Genomic DNA, 20,737 nt, shown 5'->3' with positions numbered 1-20,737 from the left:
GAATTTGGTCGTAAAGGCCTTGGCATTCTCAGCTGGCTAAGGAACATCTAGTTCCTAGGCAAAATGTTTTATCAAAATACAGATCTCTTTTTGGTTCGTAGGGTCAGATTCTACTCTCACTAAAGTGGGTGTAAATCCAGAATAACTGTCTTCAACTGAGATGCTCTGGATTTTCAGTGGTGTAACTAACAGAGGAGAATGTGCCCCTTTGTGTCTGTTTCACAGACAGACAAACCAGAGGACAAGAAACTGCACGTTACAGCTGCAAGTGTGAAGAGCCCAGCGGCCGATAATAAGTGTCATGGAGACAGAGCCTCAGCGGATGTAAATTGGCATAGCTCAGCGTAGCACCACATGGACTTTAACGAAGCAACGCCAATTTATACCAGCTGAGCACCTGATCCGGTGTCTGGAGTGCTTAGGGACACCCCCTGGAGTTTCCATCAGTGGGTGTGAGAGTGCAGGAGCGACTGGCCACATGTGAGCACCGGGGTCAGGAGAGGAGATAGAACAGATCCAACAGGAAGCACGTTTCCCAATTTTCCCCTTGCCTGCTTTCTCTTTCTCATAGGAGCGCCTCTCTCTTTTCCCTCTTCCTCCTTCTCTTCTTCCCGCCTCCCCACTCACTACTCCTTTCTTTCTCTGCTGCCTCATCCCTCTTTGCTCCCTGCCCCTGAAACATATCAGTTAGACTTACCAGCATACTCCCTTCTAAACAGGTGCAGTCGCCACTCAATGCATTTTAATTACCCCTTCAAGGGCCCTCGTCACGGTGTATTGGGAGTTCCAAAATGAATTTTCCTGAGTATTATGCGTGCGTCTGAGCTCTAGTTAGTCAGATTGTAGCATCCTTGTCAGGAACAGTCAGTTTGTCTGTCTCTTTGGAGCAGCTGTCTCGTTCACTTCCCATCTCTCTGCTTGCGCTAACAGAAAACAAACCTGCTGATAAAGAAAACATGGCCATTAGGTAGCTCGGCTGTCGGGCGGAAGAAAAAAAACGAAGGCCAAGATTTGCAACCATAGGAGACTAAAGTTAGGCTCCTAAATCATGATTTCAGTTCCTAAATCAGAAGTGCAGAGAACCCAGCAACGCCAATTGACTTCCCTGGGAGGTGCTGGGAGTGGGATTTTCAAAAGACACGTAAGTGACTTAGGCGCAAAAATTCCACAGGGACTTGTGCTTCCAAATCATTTAGGCACCTTTGAAAATCCTGCCTGATGTGCTCAGGGCTTGTGAAAATCAGGTCACCCATTTAGGAGCCGAAACGTGGTCCTAGTAGTGTAACTTTTAGACTCTTATTTTTGAAATCCTTGGCCTAAGAAAGAGAGATTTTCAAAAGGCATACATGGCAGGTGCCTAGTTCCCATTGCAAGTCAACAGGAGTCAGGCTCCTCACTTACCATTGTGTCACTGCAAATCTCCCCATAATGGGGGAAGTATCTGTGTCCAGGTCTGGAAAGCACCTTCATGCCGACAGTTGGCTGGAAAACAAACCTCCATAGTCAGCTCAAACATTTTTATTACCATTTTTCCCCTCAAAAAATATTTTTCTGTCGACAGTTTCTGACCAGCTGCACTCAACAGGCTGGAGCCCAGTGCAGTCCATGTAGACCTACTGGCTTCACTGAGTGGTGGATCTGCCTCTGTGTGCAGTTATAGAGGGTGAGAAAGCTGCTTTTAGCCATTTTGCCTTCTATTTTGCATTGTGCGCCTCCTGTCACATCTCAAATTTCCCGTTAACAAATCCTTCTAGTCCTGCAGGGGATTCCTCAGAAGGTTCATTGATCCGCCTCTTCAGACCCGCTTGCCGGGTTATTCCCGATGTTTAGCTCGTCAGATTGTTTTTATTATAAATATTCTTTTCAAGAGAATCTGCAGTCACCAGGGTTTGGGTCTCTTGGATTGTTTTGCAAAGCACGTGTGGATACATGCCTGCGTACCCACCCACAAACCTGTGAAACATAAGAATAATGTGTAGCTACGTGTTAAGGGTTTAAAAGCATTGCACTGTCTCTCAGGGCCAAAGCTCGGATCGCCACGTAGCTTTGAATGGTTATCCTTGCATGGCTCTAAACAGAGCTGGGTCTGGGCATATTCACCCTCTGTGTGCGTTACAGCACTGTGCCTGTGTGCTTCCATTAATGTTCACGTGGGTGGGGCACGCTCTTTGGCATGGATCCTCATGGATACCTTAGCTCCATGCCCCAGGACACGTCCTCTTCACTGGGCCCTTGCATTTAGTGTGCACGGCGCCCTGGCACATGCATTCATGTCCTTGCAACATGGCACAGTCTACATTGGGTCCTTGCACGTCAGGTCCGTGCCACGATCTGCAGTGGGCCCTCCTGCTTGTGTTTGTGCCCAGCTGATGAGGCACGGTATGCACGGGGCATTATTATCCATGCAGCTGGACCCAAGCATTCCACTGGGGTTTCATATGTGCCTTAATGCAGCATGCTGGCGTTAGTGTCCCTTTCAGCACTAGACCCTCTTCCATGCATTACTGTCCATGAGGGAACTCTCCTAGTCTCCCTGTCCCAGAGCACCTCCACACCGTGAGACCCAGCACTGCAGGCCCTCTGCTTCTCCCTCCTCCAGGCTTCAGGGGCCTGTACAGTGACTTGGCCCTGCAACCACTTCAGTGTCTCAGCCCTTCCAGGGTAACAGTGTCCAAGCTGACAGGAACCAAAACTCCCCCAGAGCACTTCTGGGGCTCAGTCCCCCACCGACTCTCCATCCCTCTCGCCAGTTCTGGAGAATTTCTCCTCACTCTGTTCCAGAGGGTTCCCTCCCAGGGCATTCTCCCGGCACCCCCGGCTCCTCCTGAGCCACTGACCTACAGGGCTTCTTCCCTAGAGTCTCTCTTCTCCTTAGGAGTCTCCTTCCGCCCTTTCCCTTCAGGCACAGTCCCAGCATACAAGTTCACTCCAGCAGGCTGTCGGGAACCAGAGAGAAGAAATTCCCATCTCCCTCTCTCCTAGGTCTCTTCCCCCTCTTGTCCTTCCTTTATAGGAACCACCCAGTCTGCTTCTCCCCAGCTGGGTTTAATTCTTAATTACCCACCCCTCCTCCAGGTGCCACAGAATAGGCTAATTGGTCTCTCTGCTTCCCCAGGACCCTGTCACTGCCAGTGTGGGGTTTATACATGATCACAGGCACACGCTCAGCGCTGGGCTTGTATAAGCGTGTAGCCAATGATTTTAGTTTATTATTTATTGATTGTGTGATGTTATAATTAATTAATACGTTATAGGATGTATATTTATTGTATAAAGAAAAGGAGTACTTGTGGCACCTTAGAGACTAACCAATTTATTTGAGCATGAGCTTTCGTGAGCTACAGCTCACTTCATCGAATGCATCCGATGAAGGGAGCTGTAGCTCACGAAAAGCATCCGATGAAGTGAGCTGTAGCTCACGAAAGCTCATGCTCAAATAAATTGGTTAGTCTCTAAGGTGCCACAAGTACTCCTTTTCTTTTTGCGAATACGGACTAACACGGCTGTTACTCTGAAACCTATTTATTGTATGTTAATTAAAGTTAATTTGTAGGATTATAAAAGTATAAGATTGATCAATATTTAAAGGAACCAAGTAATAGACATAAGTAAGACAAGCTGAAATGTAAGAACCTGTAGGCTGAGGTCTGCAAGACTTTAGCTTAGCTATTTTAGGCCTCGGAGACAAGAAATGATGACATAAGTAACTGGAAAATAACCCGATGCCCTAAAAGTATGGGAAAAAAGGTACCAAATGGTAATATTGTGCAAAATTGCCCAGAAGATTAATATTAGATCATAAAAATACTGTAAAGGTGCATTTGTCTCCCACATGTGTCTTAAGCACAGGATACAGGTTGTGTGTCAATGCTAATGAAAATAAAGGGAACTTACACAGCTTGTAGAAAGTTGGGGTCCTTAAGTTTCCAGGGGACACAGACCAATCAGAGAAAAGAGGGTTGACACTTTTTATGGACATGCGCAGAATGTAGCTATAGACAGAATCACAGTATAAAAAGGGGGTGCCCAGAACAGGAAAATTGAGCTCCCTAGGGGAGGCTCCAGCATGAACCATCCCTCTACTGATGATCAAACCATGAGAGACCCATCAGACCCTAACCCTGCTATTAAGGATGTGAGTAGAACTATATTTGTAACTTGTGAATAGGTCCGTATAGAATTTCGATATGCTTGGGTAATTATAACTTTCATTGTAACTTTAATAAAACTTGTAAAACAGACGATACCTTGTACTGGTGAGTGTCTGTGTGGTCACTACCCTTGATCTGTCTGTGTTCCTAGAGACTCTAGCTCTAAAACAAGTAGCAGGGGTGACTTTCACTCTGCTAAGATTGAAACCGTAGCCACCAGAGCCGAACCCAGGGTGGTGTAATACCACATTCCAAAATTCACTTTCAATAAACTAAAAGGCCACAAGCGTCTGTGGGGTGGAGATGCCACACAGATAGCAAGGGTGACAGGGAGGGGAGCCGCCCCGATGAGACAAGCAGGTAAAAAGCAAACTAGCCCTCATTGCCTGTCACACTGTTGAGAGGCTTTATTTCAGGCTCCAAGTGGGATCATCATAATCTTCCCTTTCTCCTGGGCTGTTTCAAAGTGATTGCAACCCAGGATTATCTTGTGAGGCAGAGCCACCCACTGATACTTTGTCAGCCCAGGGAAAGAGAGAGACAAGGTGAAATGGCACCAGTATAGACTCCTGTCCATGCAAACCCCACAAATGTATCCCAGCTTCCCTGGGTTGACGAGCAGGAAGTGCTCGGGTGGATGTCCCACTCCTGCGGACAGATACACGTGTCCGCATGCAGACGAACACGCATGTTTACCCATCCACACATGTACGTGCCCATGATTTCATTGTAAAGGAATTTCTAGCATGTGTTTTGGAACTAGATATTGATTATTATTATTATTATCATAATGACCGTGATTTATCAGTTAGGGCTGATTGAAATGTTTTCTCAAAAAATTTTTAAATTGAAAAATGGCACATTTTCCCCATGGGAAATTAATGTTTTGGTCAAAAATTCCTTTTTTTTTTTTTTTTGGACAAAAGACTGAAACCCACAAAATTTTTACATTTATCTGCCCGCCCCTGCTTCTCTCCATTTAAAGGGAAAAAAGGGAAGAGGCACTCAGGATAAAACTGAAAAACAAAATGTTCATTTTTTGTTTAGTTGAAAAACTGAAAAATTCAGAGAAGGTTTTAAACAAAATGAAAATCTGTTGTTTCATTTGATTTTTTTGCAGAAAATATGTAGCATTTATAATCTGCTCTTCTATTACTAATGATCAGTCATCACTTATTAATTAGAGTCCAATTCCTTAAGGAAGGGGCAATTGATTAGGATTTTTGTGCTCTCTCACTGTTACAGATTCATTCATTCAAGAGAAGTTATCAATGATTTGCTGTCAAACTGGGGGATATACCTAGCGGGGCCATGCAGGAGTCAGTTCTGGGTCTGGGACTATTCAATATTTTCATTAATGACTTGGATAATGGAGTGGAGAGTATGCCTATAAAATTTGCAGATGAAACCAAGCTAGGAGGGGTTGCAAGCTCTTTGGAGGGCAGGATTAGAATTCAAAATGACCTTGACAAATTGGAGAATTGGTCTGAATTCAACATGATGAAATTCAGTAAAGACAAGTGCAAAGTACCACACATAGGAAGGAAAAATCAAATGCTCACCTACAACACGGGAATTACTGGCTAGGTGGTTGTACTGCTGAAAAGGATCTGGGAGTTACACTGCATCACAAACTGAATGTGAGCCAACAATGTGATGCAGTTGCGAAAAAGGCTATTATCATTCTAGGGTGTATTAACAGGAGCGTTGTATGTAAGACACGGGAGGTAATTGTCCTGCTCTACTCAGCCCTGGTGAGGCTTCAGCTGGAGCATTGTGTCCAATTCGGGGTGCCCCACTTTAGGAAAGATGTGGACAAGCTGGAGAGAGTCCAGAGGAGAGAAACAAAAATGATAGGTTTAGAAAACCTGACCTCCGAGGAAAGGTTAAAAACACTAGACATGTTTAGTCTGGAGAAAAGAAGACTGAGGGGGGAACCAAAAACAGTCTTCAAATTCGTTAAGGGCCGTTATTGAGAAGACAGGGATCAGTTGTTCTCCATGTCTACTGAAGGTAGGACAAGAAGTAATGGGCTTAATCTGAAGCAAGAGAGATTTAGGTTAGATATTAGGAAAAGCTTTCGAACTACATTTCTATGATTATATGGTAACACAGGACTGCACCTTGGATGCACAAAGGTGAAAGGGGAGTGTAGATGAAAAAGGCATCTGGGAAAGTCCTGGCTCCATTGAAGTAAATGGCTAAATTCCCATTAATTTTAGTGGGGTAAGGATTTCACCCACTGAATTTACCGAGCCATTGACAAGCAACAAAGACGAGGAAGAGACTGGAGGCAATCAGGGTTTTTCTAGGTGAGGGAAATTTGCACCCATGCAAATCTCTAACAGACCCACTCCTCTGCCGCAAAACAGGACTTACACTGGTGCAGTTTACCCTGCAGTCTGACTGCATTGCACTGACACTGGTGTAGGCCCCATCTTACCCCAATGCAGGGTGTTTACCCTGGGGACTCACACTCGTATAACTACAATGATGCAACATGTCCCAGTATACACAAGGCCTTAGAAGGAGAGATTACAAGAACTGAAGATGTAAGTGAATGGTGGGGCAGGACAACAGTCCCCAAGTACATAAGAACATAAGAATGGCCATACTGGGTCAGACCAAAAGTCCATCAAGCCCAGTATCCTGTCCCCTGACAATGGCCAATGGCAGGTGCCCCAAAGGGAATGAACAGACAAGTTATCATCAAGTGATCCATCCCCTGTCACCCAATCCCAGCTTCTGGCAAACAGAAGCAAGGGACACCATTCCTGCCCATCCTGGCTAATAGCCATTGATGGGACCTATCTTCCATGAGTCTCTCTAGCTCCCTTTTGAACCCCGTCATAGTACTGGCCTTCACAACTCCCTCTGGCAAAGAGTTCCAGAGGTTGACAGTGCGTTGCCTGAAAAAATACTTTCTTGTGTTTGTTTTAAGACTGCTATCTATTAATTTCATTTGGTGGCCCCTTGTTCTTGTGTTATGAAAAGGAGTAAATAACACTTCCTTATTTCCTTTCTCTATACCACTCATGATTTTATAGACCTCTATCATGTCCCTCCTTCGCCGTCTCTTTTCCAAGCTGAAAAGTCCCAGTTTTATTAATCTCTCCTCATACGGAAGCCGTTCTATATCCCTAATCATTTTTGTTGCCCTTTTATGAACCTTTTCCAATTCCAATATATCTCTTTTGAGATGGGGCAACCACATCTGCATGCAGTATTCAAGGTGTAGGCGTACCATGGATTTATATTGAGGAGAGGGAGGGAGAGCGATTGTGTTATATGAAGTGAGCTGTAGCTCACGAAAGCTTATGCTCAAATAAATTGGTTAGTCTCTAAGGTGCCACAAGTACTCCTTTTCTTTTTGTGTTATATGGCGGGATCTGGGTGCAATTAGGGTGAAATCTCAGGAGCAGCTCCCTGACAGCGAGAGCTGAGGGCTGTGGCGTGCCTCCCAGGGGAATCAGAGGAAGTTCCATCACTAGCTGAGACATTTACAGTCAGACTGGACAAAACACTGGCTATTATTCTGTAGGGATGATACTATTTTAGCTGGGGGAAATGAGCCAATTCACCTCATGGGTCCTTTCTTTTGCTGAGCTTTTTGACTTCCAGTAATGTCCAAGCACCCAGGAATTTGCCCCACGGTGATGTTTAAGATGGAGAAGGACCTGGAGCAGGACACCAAGTCTAAGCACCTCAATGTGTCGGGGGGTTCAAAATCTGGAGGTGACTCGGAGCCAGCTGGGGGCTTATTGAAACCACAACAATGTATGTCTGCACCTGCAGTGAAAGTCATCAGCCAAGATTACTTCCTCTGGGTGAGGGGGAGATGAGGCCTCTCTTTCTTCAAACCTGGGCAGTGCGTCAATGTTAGGTGGGAGGTATCCATTTCCAAGCATGGAAACAAAACAGCCAGGGGCACCTGTGAGTGGTAAGGAAGCAAGAATGGGCATTCAAAGCTGGAGCTGGGCGGGAAATGGTTGTCCCATCCTGTGATCATCGAAAAATGTTCCTGTCCCAAATAGGAGGAAAAGTCGAAGGGGTGAACATTTTCCCAGAACAAAAATTTGAAAAACATTTTCAGTTTGGATCAATTGAAACATTTTGTGTAGATCATTTTGAAACATTTCATGCCCGTCTCTTGTCTTTAAAAAAAAAAACCCAAACATTTTTAGTCCAAATTTACTAAAATTTCAAAACAAAAATCTGTGTCAACTTGAAAAATCAAAACTTACCAGTTCAATAATGTCAACACTTGATGTTTTGACAATTCCAAACCCTTTCCCCCGCTCCCCCCACAACATTTCCGAGTCGGGAGATTGGTCAACATCAACCCTGTTTTGCAAACAGTTTCCGTTTCAGCAATTCAGTATTTTCCATCAAAAACAGGTTGATTGAAAAATTCCCGACCAGCTTTGTTTGGAGCGTCTGGTGAGAATCAGGACAACAGAGCAGCGCTGGAGAACTATGTTAATTTAGGGTGCAGGGGATCAGAGAGATGGAATCCATGCCCTAGCCTGGGATCAGTGCACAGGTCTGCAATGCCAACACACGACTCACCCACCGGCCACATCCCCTGCTCTGTGTACTGGCTGGAGTAGCAGCTATAGTCCCTCCTCACCATTTTGCAGTGTGTTGGGGCCACGCTTCTGCAGCTGATCCAGATAAAACTGGGTGCTGTCCAGTCCCCATTACCTGACTCCGAGGGCCGTTTGGATGTTGAATTGCCGCCTGGTTAAAGGACCCGCAGCCCCACTGAGCCTGTACTATTCTCAGGCACAGGCTTTCCTATCCAGTCCACCTCCCCTTGCGATCTCCCTGTGGAACATCTCTCTCCGTTCTGCAGCTGCCCTGAAAATAAACGTACCCTGGTCACTTTTAGGGGCATGCTCATAAGTAGCGTACAAAGGGCTGCTACATGATTGCGAGCTGTTGTCATCAACGAATAATCAATTGTTATAGAGTCCAGCAGGTCAAAAGGATGCTTATAACTCTCTCTGACACCTGCTACTGATGTGCAGAGCCATCTTGAAGTATACCACTCCTGTCTGCAACATGCTTATAATGTTGGTCAATCCTTCAGTCATTGCTTATGAACTCATTATAGGTGGGCCCTTCATATAAAGTCTGACCAGCTCCCTCTTCTCCCCAGTCCCTCCTGGGCCCCCCTCAGTGACTCAGGGGTGGGCCAAAGGGTTTCTCCCCAATACATTGTTCGGGGAGTGTGCGTCTTTACTAGAGGGCTGAGAATACAATTTGCTTTATTGCCCCCAGGCTCTGATATGTAAAAATGGAAAGTCTCCCCTCCCTGATACCTTTCATCCCCACTTGAGATCTGCCCTAGGGATCGTCCAACCAGCCCCTCCCCCGCCCTCAGGAAATCTCCAGTCCCCCAATCTGCCCCTCCCCCTCCCTCAGGGATCCACCATTCCCCTGATCTGCTCCGCCCTCCCGGGATCTTCCAACCCTCCAATCAGCCCCTTCCTCTCCCTCAGGGATCTTCCAATCCCCGAATCTGGCCTCCCCGCAGGATCCTCCATTCCCCTCCCTAATGGATTATCCGACTCCAACCCCCTCCCCCAGTTTTCCCTGCCCTCTGGAGACCTGCTAGCCTCCTGACCAGCCACTCCCATTCCAGTCCTCCCAGATAGTCTCCTCCAGTAACTGATGACTCTCTGAGCCTGTTTCCTTAGGCCTCTAGTTTGCTTGCTTTTTGCAATCCTCATCCTTGTTCCCTCCCCTCCTCCTCTCTTCTTTCCTCTCCTCCTGAGCATCTCTCCCCTGGCCCATCTGCAGCCTGCAGTCTTGCCACTCTTATGCAGGCCTGGGCTGTATGTTGCTCTCAGTCATCTCAGCGCTCCCGCCTTCCCAAGGAGCCAGTGGAAATGTCACCGGTGGGATAATCAGCATGTCGCTCACGTCCCTTAATTGCTCTCCAAGTGCCCGGCAGCAGATGCGACGCCTGTTTGAAAGGCAGGTTTTGGCCTTTGGCACATTATTGATGGGCCTGCTGATAGGCCCCTTTGTTGACGAGCAATTTTATCCCCTTTTGCTGCGCAATTTTCTTTTTTAAGACAGCCCTTTTGGAGACAGTCGATTTTAAAAATGGAGCTAAGCTAGGTGAATAAACAGACTCCAGGCTTAATCCTCAGAGGCATGCGTGGGGGGCTAAGAGTGAGCAGCATTCTTCACTACATTTAACAAGACTACACACAAGAAACAAAAGCTTGCGGGATGAATGAGTTGGGGGTGGGGGTGGGGGGAGTCCTTTTGTTGCCCTTCTTCCTAGTCCCAGCAATGAGATGTTGACTTGCAGTACATTAGTCAGCCACTAAGCATCTCTGTGCATGATGTAGAGTTTCCAGGTGTGGTCCCTGGTTAACAAGTAAGAGAAAGCTGGGACTCAAGCTGTGTGGAAGTCTGCTTGTATCTATCGTTTGTAGTTCTTTTATTTAATAAGTAACTCCTGTTTGAGATGGACTATGATTTCCTGCATCGTAGCAGTCCCCATTCACCATCTCAAAGGCAATACAATAATAAAAAGTGGTTGCTTCTTGCTGTCCTGTGTGCCAGCTGAAAGGAATATCTAAGAAGAGAGTGAAGCACTTCCTTGCTGCCCACCAGTGCCAGGGGTAGAGATTCTTAGAGTCCTGCATGGATACAAAATTTATATCCGCATCTGATGCGCAAAAATGGTGCCTGGATATCCATGGATTTGAAGGGCTCTAGAGATTCTCCATGAACAATATAGGGCCTCTGATGCACAGATGAGCAGTTTTCACTCCATCCAGTAGAGGGCAGTGGTGCATATGCACACAAAGTCAGATCCCTAAAACAGAATTGAGACCCGTACGGTCTAATTATTTATACTATGGTAGTGTCTTGAGGCTTCAAGCACGTTGTGCCAGATACTGCACATACACATAGTAAGAGATCGTTCCTACCCCAAAGAACCTGCAATACAAATCTGACTTGTTTTTGGCAAAAATAGCTGGGTTCCTATACTCTGGTGTCAAAACATAACCAAGCCTTCAACCGAACCCTATCCAAACCCTCAGTCTCTCTATAACTAATGACCAAGCATGCTGCTGAAAAGGAATGAATTTCTTTCCTCTCTGAAACAGGGTCCCCTGGAATGGTTTTGTGATTTAATGAAGCCCAGCCAAGCTGCTTTGCTCAGGAGCTGGGGGTGTGCTCTTTCCTCGTGGGTAGGTGGGCACCAATATAGCTGGCTAGCCCCCCTAATGGATGCCCGTTCAGCATTGTAGCTCCTGCGTTAGGCAGAGGCTGCACCTGTGAGAGCCCAGGGAAGTTCTCCTGCAATGGTCTGAATGTAACTATCTCCGCCAGGCTCCTAGCCAGCCCTAGGTGAGGACGGTTTGCAGATCTGTGCTGGGGGGCTGCTCTGAGGAGCACAGGGAAAAGCTTAGACTCTGAGCTTAAAGGGGGAGGGGTAGCTCAGTGGTTTGAGCACTGGCCTGCTAAACCCAGGGTTGTGAGCTCAATCCTTGAGGGGGCCATTTAGGGATCTGGGGCAAAAATTAGGGATTGGTCCTGCTTTGAGCAGGGGGTTGGACTAGATGACCTCCTGAGGTCCCTTCCAACCCTGATATTCTATGATGCGTTCACCAGCGCCGAAGGGGAAAATGGACGCAGTTTGATTGCAGAGGAAAAGTAAAAATCCAAGGGGGGCTGATCTCCAGAATACTCCCAACCTCCAGTGACTTGATTGTTTGGCTCTGCAAAAGGGGTTGCGGGGGGGGAGGTCCTCAAATTTCATAGTGCTCTCTGAGCCAGTACAGCAAAACCATAAGCCTCACTTGAAAAAGCTACTACACCTATTATATTCATTATCACAGTGTCCTGCATGATCACAACTATGCAACTGTCTGTCACACCACTGAAACTTATGACATACATGGCATCCACGTAACTCCCTGGAGCTGTGTGTCACATACCCGTATTCCTCATGCGGTGGAGTAGATATGCACCATATTGATCCATGTATGTTACACACAATGGGGTCCATTCTCTCGCTGAGAGCAGGACTCTGATGCACTACAATTCTCATAAAAGTAACAGGAGTTGTATCCAATGCCTTCCTTCACTTATGTACTGGCAGAGGAATAAACGCCCCTGAGTTAGGTGAGCGGAGGCGGGAAAAAATCATATAATTTATTTTTATAAGTCATGAAATTAATCAAATAAATTATTCAACAAATATTATCCAATCAGCTCCAGTGTGAACTATCCCGGGTGGCATGAAAAAAAAAAAAGTGTGAATAAATAGGCTTATATCTGAAATCTAATCAGCATGTCATGGTGAGGAGTGAGATAAAAAAAAATTCCAAGCTAGATGAGATTTAATATATTAGGAAGATAAAATAAGATAATAAATAGATCAGGTAAGATAGAGATAGATAGAGAGATAGATAGATGGTGTGTATAGATAGATAGATAGATGTGTAAGGGGATGATAGATTGATAGATAGATAATCTTCCTTTCAAACCAGACATGACAAGATAATAACAGTTTGAACTTCTCTGGTCCCATTCACCCCAGGATTTCAAGAGCTTTACAAGTGTCAGCTAATTAAGTCTCTCAATCCCCTGGGGTCTGGGAACCGGATAAATTTAGCTATGCCCATTTGACGGTAGGGAATGGAGGCGCAGAGATATGATCCACTGCCAGGATTAAGACTAAAAACAGCATTGGAAAACTCTAGCAAGCAGTTCTGCTTTTTTGGGTTAGTTTTCCGCTGCCCTGCATTTGGGCCATAATTTACACCAGCGAAAAACTCTGATAAAATCTAAAAAGCCATGACCTTATGCTCCTTCAAATCCCTTCTCATGGTGCATCTCTGCTGTGATACCTTCGCAACTCAGCCTGATGATCATGGCTCGGAAACTGGCAAGCTGCAGCTCTCCCTTTTCTTCTTTTCTCTTCGTACTCCCTACCTCCACCCCCAGTGGAATAAAACAAATAAACTGCAATACATGTAACTAACAAAGCTGGGCCAATTCTTTCCAGGCTAGTATGGTGTATTTCCATCCCCCACACCCTTCCTTTTGTCTTTATATCATAATCCCTTTGGGGGGGCGGGCTGCATTTCTGTTTTCTGTTTATGCAGTGCCTGGCACAATAGAACCCCAATGTTCAGGATTACAGTACGTCCCCCTGAATTAAGGGTATCTTTCTGGTCGGAACTCTGTGGTTCCTCAGGAAAACTTCCCATTGATTTCCTTGAATTCAGTGGGAGTTCTGAACACAAATGCAGAACTGGGCCCCTAACTAGGATTTTTACTTCCCAGATCTCAGGATTATACTGAACAGGGGGCTCTTAAATAAAGCTTGGTCCCTGGGTTTACACTGCTTTATGTCACTGATTCTCAGCCTACCTTTAGCTGGCAACACAGAGTGATGGAATAGTTGATTAGCTAGAATTACAGACCACAGCATTCATAATTTTGGGTGTTTAACTGAAAAGCCTTGGAATTGCCCTCCCCAAGGACTGTGCAATTTTATCCTTTCTTTTAAGGGGAGCTCTCTAGTTTAATGGCAGGGTGCATTGTCACCTCTGGGTAGCAGGGGAGAGCTGATGCTGCATACTGCTTCTGGCTTGGAAAGTTGGAATCCATGCAATGTTGATTTGTGTTGGGTTCTTGCAAGTGAGTCGTAAACCATGCCTCAAGATTTTCAAAAGAGGTTCGTAATTTGGGGTGCCTTAGATTTGTGGGTACCACCCCTGATTTTCAGAGGGGTGGGTGCTCATCACTTTCTGAAAATCAAGGCCCTATAAGGTGTCATGTTGGGGACCCAAAATCACAAGTCACTTTTGAAAATCACAATCCATATTTCTTATATGAATTGGCCATACTGTACTGCCTGGAGAAATGCTTGATAAGAGAAAGGGGCTTCTGCAAAGCATTATGGGACAAATCCAGCCTGCAGCCCTGATTCAGGAAAGCACCCAGCTGCGTGTTTAACTTTAAACACTTACTTAATTCCCACTGAAGTCACTGAGTACAGGCTTAAAGTTATGCACATGCTTAACTGCTCTTCTGAATCAGGGCCCTAATGTAGCGTGGGGAATAGGATTTAGGCCTCATGTGTGAAACCTCCAGGGTCCACTAAAAAAAAGAAAAAAAGAGAGAGAGAAAGGAAGGATTGAAAGTTATTTATGGCATAAATTTGCCTCTTTGCCAAAGGCCCTGTGCTGTACTTAAGTCCTGCTAATAAGGGGTTAAGTGGTGCATGGGGTTAGTGCTGGCTTTCTGAGCAGGGATGAGTTTCACCCTCTGAGAGCCAGGCAGTGCCATTAATTGTTGTTATTTATTATTTTATATTATAGTAGCTAAGAGCCCCAGTGATGGGCCTGGACCCCATCATGCCAGGTGCTGTACAAACACAGAACAAAGAGTCTCCAAAGAGCCTGCCGTCTCCCACTGCCAGGCTACCCGCAGTGATGACATGGAGACCACAGGGTGGAAATCAGGGCAGGATTTAGGTAGCAGAACATCTGCTCCATTTTTTCCGAAAGCAAAAAACCCAAAAGATCACTCATTAAACAATCCACTCTAAAAATTCTTGTTCAGCAGCATTGTTTTGGCCCTCCTGAATGAAAAGACATTAAAGGGGACAATCCCTTTTTTGCTATGCCTTTTATCTATGAACATCCCATGCAGTCACACGCAATGATATACCAACTGGTGAGATCATCAATGGTCTCTATTCGTTTTATACAGGCTGTTTCCTGAGTGGGGATGGAGCCTGAGCCTATCATCAAGACTCACGGGACACCTTTCTCTGCCAGTGATGTCAGGGCCTGATCCTGCCAAGACTCAAGCGTGTGGATAGCGCTGCTTGTCTCACAGGAGCAAAATTACTCCCATGCTTAAGTCTTTGCTAGCTCAGGCCCTGAGTGAGACTGCTTGTGTGAGTAAGGATTGCCCCTGTGACTAAAGGCTGTAGGATCACACCCGTGGCTGCGGGGCTGAGATTCATTTATTTTTCCTTTTCTTTTGTGTTTGTCCAGCATCCATCATCATAAGGTCTCCATCCTGCTCAGGCTTTTAGGCACTCTAGCTGACAATTTCCGGAGCTGCCTGGTTACTGATTCCCATTCATTTTAATGGCAGCTGAGCCTCCAGATCTCCTCTACAGCTTTGAAAATCTCAGTCATTAAAGTGAATACTTAATAATGTATTCTCTGTTCTTTAGTTGTTATTTTTTCCTTTTACTCCTTTTGTCTATGTGCTTAGATTAGCCTAAGTTATACATCAAAAGAAAGAATCTGTGTGGCACCCAAAATTACTAAGGGTCAGATTTACATAGGAATTTCAGCAGGTAAAGATGCAATAGGCACCTTGCGTAATTTACACAAGTGCCTGAATGAATGAGGTGCCTAACTCCCATTGACTTTAATGGGAGGTTGGCACCTAACCCACGTAGGCACTTTTGAGAATCCCACTAGGTGCCAATCTGGATCTTTTGGCCCTGAAGACCTTTGTAAATTTGGCCCCAAGTTCATTCAGTTTTAAGGACAGGACTTAAATAATGCTTCACCTGCAGATTTCACTACTAGATGATCAAAACAAGTAGAAAATCATTCCGGGGAAGGTAAAGCTAACTCCCACAACATTTTCACCGCTTGCCTTTTAATCTGTTCTGTGCCTTTTAGCAAGATCCTAGCATAATTCAACAAGATTATTTTTATTTTTTCTTCCTTAGCAACAGAGTTCTCTGGAAAGGCCTGATTTACCTGTCCGAACTCAGGGCAAACTCCCATTGACGTCGGTGAATAGGAAAGCAAGAGAGGGCTCTTTCTTTATTTAGTATTATTCCTCCAGCCCATAAGGATCTAATTCTGGCCCTGATTCAGCAAAACACTTAAGCGTGTGCTTAAGTCCTGTTGAAATGCTTTGCAAAACAGGGGTGGACTTACTCACATGCTTAAAGTGAAGTGTGCAGTTAAGTGCTTTGCTGAGAATGGGGAGAATCAGGGTGCCTTGGGCTGTTTCGCAGTGCGGCATGTGCATTCTGTGGTCCACCACGTGTGTCTAGTGCATGTGAACGCAGATACTGGAGATGCACCTGGAGTTAAAACAGGGCCCTGTTGATCTCTTGCATGTGAATGCAGGTGTCTGTAGCAAGGCCGGTGCCCAGGTCCGCATGTCAAGTTCAGGTGTCTGGGGTTGAACAAGCCTGCATAAAGGGGAGAGGATCGTAGACCTGCTTATCCAGGACATCGAAACTGTTGCAGACCTGGTGTCTGCAATCTACTCCCTCTTTCCTGCTGAGATTCCCAGCCACCTACCCGTTACCCGGCTACACACAGCCTGAAACCCCTCCAGATGCCATGATTGCAGTGGAAAAGAAGCGACGCACAGACAAATATTTGTGCAACGCACACAGAGATTGGAACAAGCTGTCTCTCTGGTGTGTGTAGATTTTGTCTGTAACAAAATTAAATAGCATAAAGGCATAGAATGATTCTCCGCCTAATGAAACTTACATGAATTCTCTCCCTTGAAGGCTATATTGTAATATCACAACTGGGCTTGATTTTCAGCTTACACCTTTTGCTAAATATTTTAGGGGAAGAAATCAGGACACATTCAAGTTCAGATCTTACCCTGGATCCCCTGCTCTTCAGAGAGCTCTCTGCCTGAGCTTCTTCAGAAGAGAGGCAGGACTGAATCCCTCTGTGAGATGCATTTGGTTTGAGAACTAAAGAAAATTGCTTGTAAAGAAATAGCTGAAGGAAAAATGTTCCAAATGAATTGTAAATCCACTTTGGTTTAACAATGCACTGCATACAATAAAATATACAGTTGAGCAGCGGGGTGTTATAGCATCTTTCCTTATAGTTTTCTTATTAAATCTCAGATTTGCTTAGACACTTACGCAGAGGATAAGAAACCAATCCCCCAAAATGCAGAAAAGGGGATCTGATGCAATATAATTTTCTAACTTCCTTCTTCTTGACTGTGTGCATGTGCACGTGTGAGTGTGTGTGCGAGCACACTCACTCATGCTTGTGGTTGGCTGTGGGGGGGGGGGATTGGTGAACAGATTTCTTGCCCCGGTTTATGCAGCTGGGCTTCTGCTGCAGGAAGAGAAACTGCAATGATGTGATAGATTAAATGGCTCATTAGGATAAGTGAACCCCAAGACTGTGCCATATCAAAGCAAGAACACTCAGAGGATCCAGGCACTATGGGAAAGTGGAACTGATGGGGAACAGCACTGGTGAGATGCTAAAGGGCTTTAGCAGGGAGACATTTCCCTATTCATGTTCTAGAGAAAGAAATCCCTGCAATCGTTTGTTCAACGTGCATATAGCTGCACTTACAGGAAGGCTGCAAGGCCATAACTGAAGTGCCATTCATTTTCTTTTCCAGAGGATATTGTTGTTTTCAGGTATGTCATTCAGAAATAGAAATGTCCCAGCAATGGAGGCTAGTGAGTTGGTTTCTAAGTAAAGGTGCCTTGTCCCCCCTTTAAGAAACAATATTTAAAAAATACACTGGGGGTCTAGATGTAATGATTCAACATAGTGACATGCTGAGCCTTGGGTTATTCTGCGGGTTGGGCCTCTGTTCAGCAAGGTATTTAAACATGTGCTTAAATCCATCCCTAATCAACAAAATGCTTAAGCACATTAAGCACTGAAGACAATGGGACTTAAGCCCAAGCTTAAATAGAAGCACGATTTTAAGGGCTTAGCTGAATAGGGATGAGCTACCGAATATATGTTTTAGCTCAGGGGCCAGCGAGGAATTCATTCTCCGCACCAGCTCAGGAGTGACAGATTCCTGAAATATACAACATCCCCAATGGATGGCAAGCACGGATCAACTTTAAAAGCAACTTCACAGATAGAAATTGACATCAAAACCCCGAGACCCCATGTAAGCTACATTTTAAAAAAAGAATTATTTTGACTAACTCAGTATAAAGTTTTCAGCTCCGGGAATTTGGATGGGTTAGGTGAAGATCACAGGAAGCAATGCCTCTCTTTTCAGCTTCATAACATGCTTTCATATTTCCTGCACCCGTCCAGATCACACTGAGAAGACCCAATAGCTGGGAACGCTTCTTACCTTGGCTGGTTAGGCATATTCGGCAAAACACAGCCCACATTTTCACTCTCTCCTTGCACCGGGCGAGCCCCTGAGTCCCAGCCAGATCCCAATTCAGCTAATTACCTTCTACTTCTCCAGCGTCCCTTCCAGTTTCAGCTCGATCATTTTCTCACCACTTCCCCTATTTACTTTTTGTAAAGACTGTCGCTGGACCTCGAAACGTTCATGGCAGCTGCATTTCTGAGCCCAGAAAGGGTGCAAAAACAGGTAGAAGAAAAAGAAAAAGAAAAAGAAAGAAAGAGGCACACTTTGGTATCACTTGCACTGGGAGGTGCTGCATAAAGCATCGTTGCTAATGAATCATCATTTCCCTTATTAACACACCCTCCCCCCCATCTCGGAGCTATCCCTCCAGCCCCAGGGGTTAGTCCACGGCCCCCCTCTAGTGACCCATTCGGACCAATCCGTGTCAGCCCCAGACCGGGAGCTCCAGCCCTGACCTCCCCGCATCCCAGCGCCCTCCCCGAGGACACTCGCTCCAGCTCCCTCCCGGAGTCGCAGGGAAGAACCGGGGCTCTCGGGGAACTTTCCCCCGTCCCGCGGGGAGCGAGCAAATCCGCCCCACCGCCCCGGCACCCGCCTTCGCCCCCACCGGCGCTGCCAGGAGCTGTCCAGCCCCGCTGGTGCTGCCTCGGGGGATCTGTCCAGGGTGCTGATCGGCTCCCAGCGCCTCCTTGGGGCTCCCGGGAAGCTGCCCGCCCCCGACGGCTGGAGGAGGAGAGCAGCCCCCGCCCCCCACTTCTCGCCCCCCCCCGCCCCCGGGACAGGTAAGTCCCAGCAGCGCCCTTTACCCCAAGCAAAAGGAAACAGGATTTAGCCAGTGTCTCTGCCCCACAGCAAACCCAGCAGAGTCCCTCCTTCCTTCCTTCCTCCCAATTGTCTAATGTTAGTGGACTTCATCTCCCCTTCTCCCCCCTCCTCACTGGGGGCGGGGGGAAGGAGTCAGCGACAGAACTACACGCTACAGGTGGCTGGGGCTCCCCCCCCCCCCCCATGGCTTCCCTAGCCTGGCCCTGCAGACGACTCGCCCAGCAGCTCCCACCCCTGCCCCGGGCTCTCCCAGGAGGGCGTTAGAGCCCCGCGGAAGCGCTCACCTGTCCCTTAGGTCACCTGTGCAAGCCCGGGGTCCAGGAAAGCTGCCCTGCATCTGGCTGTGGGCTTTTATAGCCCGTTGGGGAGGCAGCTGGGCGGAGTGCCCGGGTGGGGGGCTCTTTATTCCGGCCAATGAGATCTTGCTTTTTATTGCAAATGCACAGATTACATCATAGATAGTAGCCTCTGGCTTCGGCATAATAGTCTCCTCCCAGGGTGAGGGGCGGGGAGGTGGGAATGATTGCAGATAGCAACAGGTCTGTCTGTCTCTCTCTCTCTCAGGGAGGCTGAGTCTGGAGTCTCTTGCCATTGGTACAGGCTGGGCTGTGACCAGGAGCAATCTCCTCTCCAGGAAACTCGGGTGTGTGTATGTGCAGGGACAGATACACATGCACGTAGGGCCAGGGAAGTCACTGAGGATGTCCCCGTGTTTCAATTAAAGCAAGTGCTTAAGTGTTTTGCTGGATTGGACCAAAGTGCTCAGCACCTGGCAGGATCAAACCATAGACAGCTAGATGAATAGATAGTCCCTGTCTCTTCCACTGGGCCACCACGCTTCCCAGACATGTGCCCTTCCTCCCTCCAGCATCGCCGAGTCTATGCCCCCCCCCCCATTCATCACTGTGGCCTACTCTCATTTTAACACCCTAATCTGTAGACATAACACTGTCTGTGCTTATAAACGTATCCATCCCTCCATCTCCTCCCAGAGCCACTGGGCAGGCTTGCAAAATCAAAGCTGAGGGTATCTAATCCATTTGGTTCTCTTATAAACCTCGTGCAAAAAGGCAAGACAGCTGTTTCCTAGAGTCTAGCTGCAGGACAAATCACCCCTCCAGACAAAATCCTTCCAACATGTAGCACGCATACCTCTCAGATGGTGCCTGTCCACGTTGTTCTGTATCAATTAATAGTAAAATAAATGGTAATTAATCAAGATGGTCCTAAGCCAAAGCCCCAGGTTTGGTCAACCCCAAACTTTTGGAGGCATTTGAAATCCAAATCCAGATCTGAATTTTGCCACTGGCCCCCTTGCTAACAATGGACTGAACGAAACTCCTGGAGTAAAAATTGTGCTCTTCTGATCTGGGTCTAGTGCAATGAGCTCATTTCTGAGTCGCAATGAATGCTATTAATCCTGATTAGAATAAAGCCAGCCACTCTGTCTCCTGCTTCTCTGTTCTGGCCTTTAGTGCAATCAAGGACTAAGGGCCAAAACCTCAGGCTGATTTTACACCTCAGAATGTGGGTTTTGTTGCTCCCTGAAATAACAGATGGCTTTGTGAAGCGTGTACCCTTGCTCAGACATGATGCTGTGGATGCCCTAAGAGGCACAG

The 20,737-nt window shown here is 46.5% G+C and overlaps 1 long non-coding RNA gene across 1 annotated transcript; it reads right to left on the bottom strand.

The window, feature by feature from the left end:
• Nucleotides 1–693: 693 nt before the first annotated feature.
• LOC122463818 lies at nt 694–19,519 on the bottom strand. Its single transcript, XR_006287441.1, has 3 exons — nt 19,403–19,519; nt 18,372–18,488; nt 694–939 (listed from the first exon to the last, which is right to left on the bottom strand). It is a non-coding gene; the product is annotated as an uncharacterized LOC122463818 (long non-coding RNA).
• Between the last annotated feature and the right edge of the window lie 1,218 nt (nt 19,520–20,737).

This window comes from Chelonia mydas, chromosome 25, assembly GCF_015237465.2.
Source record: "Chelonia mydas isolate rCheMyd1 chromosome 25, rCheMyd1.pri.v2, whole genome shotgun sequence".
Lineage (NCBI taxonomy): Eukaryota > Metazoa > Chordata > Testudines > Cheloniidae > Chelonia > Chelonia mydas.
The sequence above is the reverse complement of the archived record's forward strand: the minus strand, read 5'-3'. Positions and strand labels throughout refer to the sequence as shown.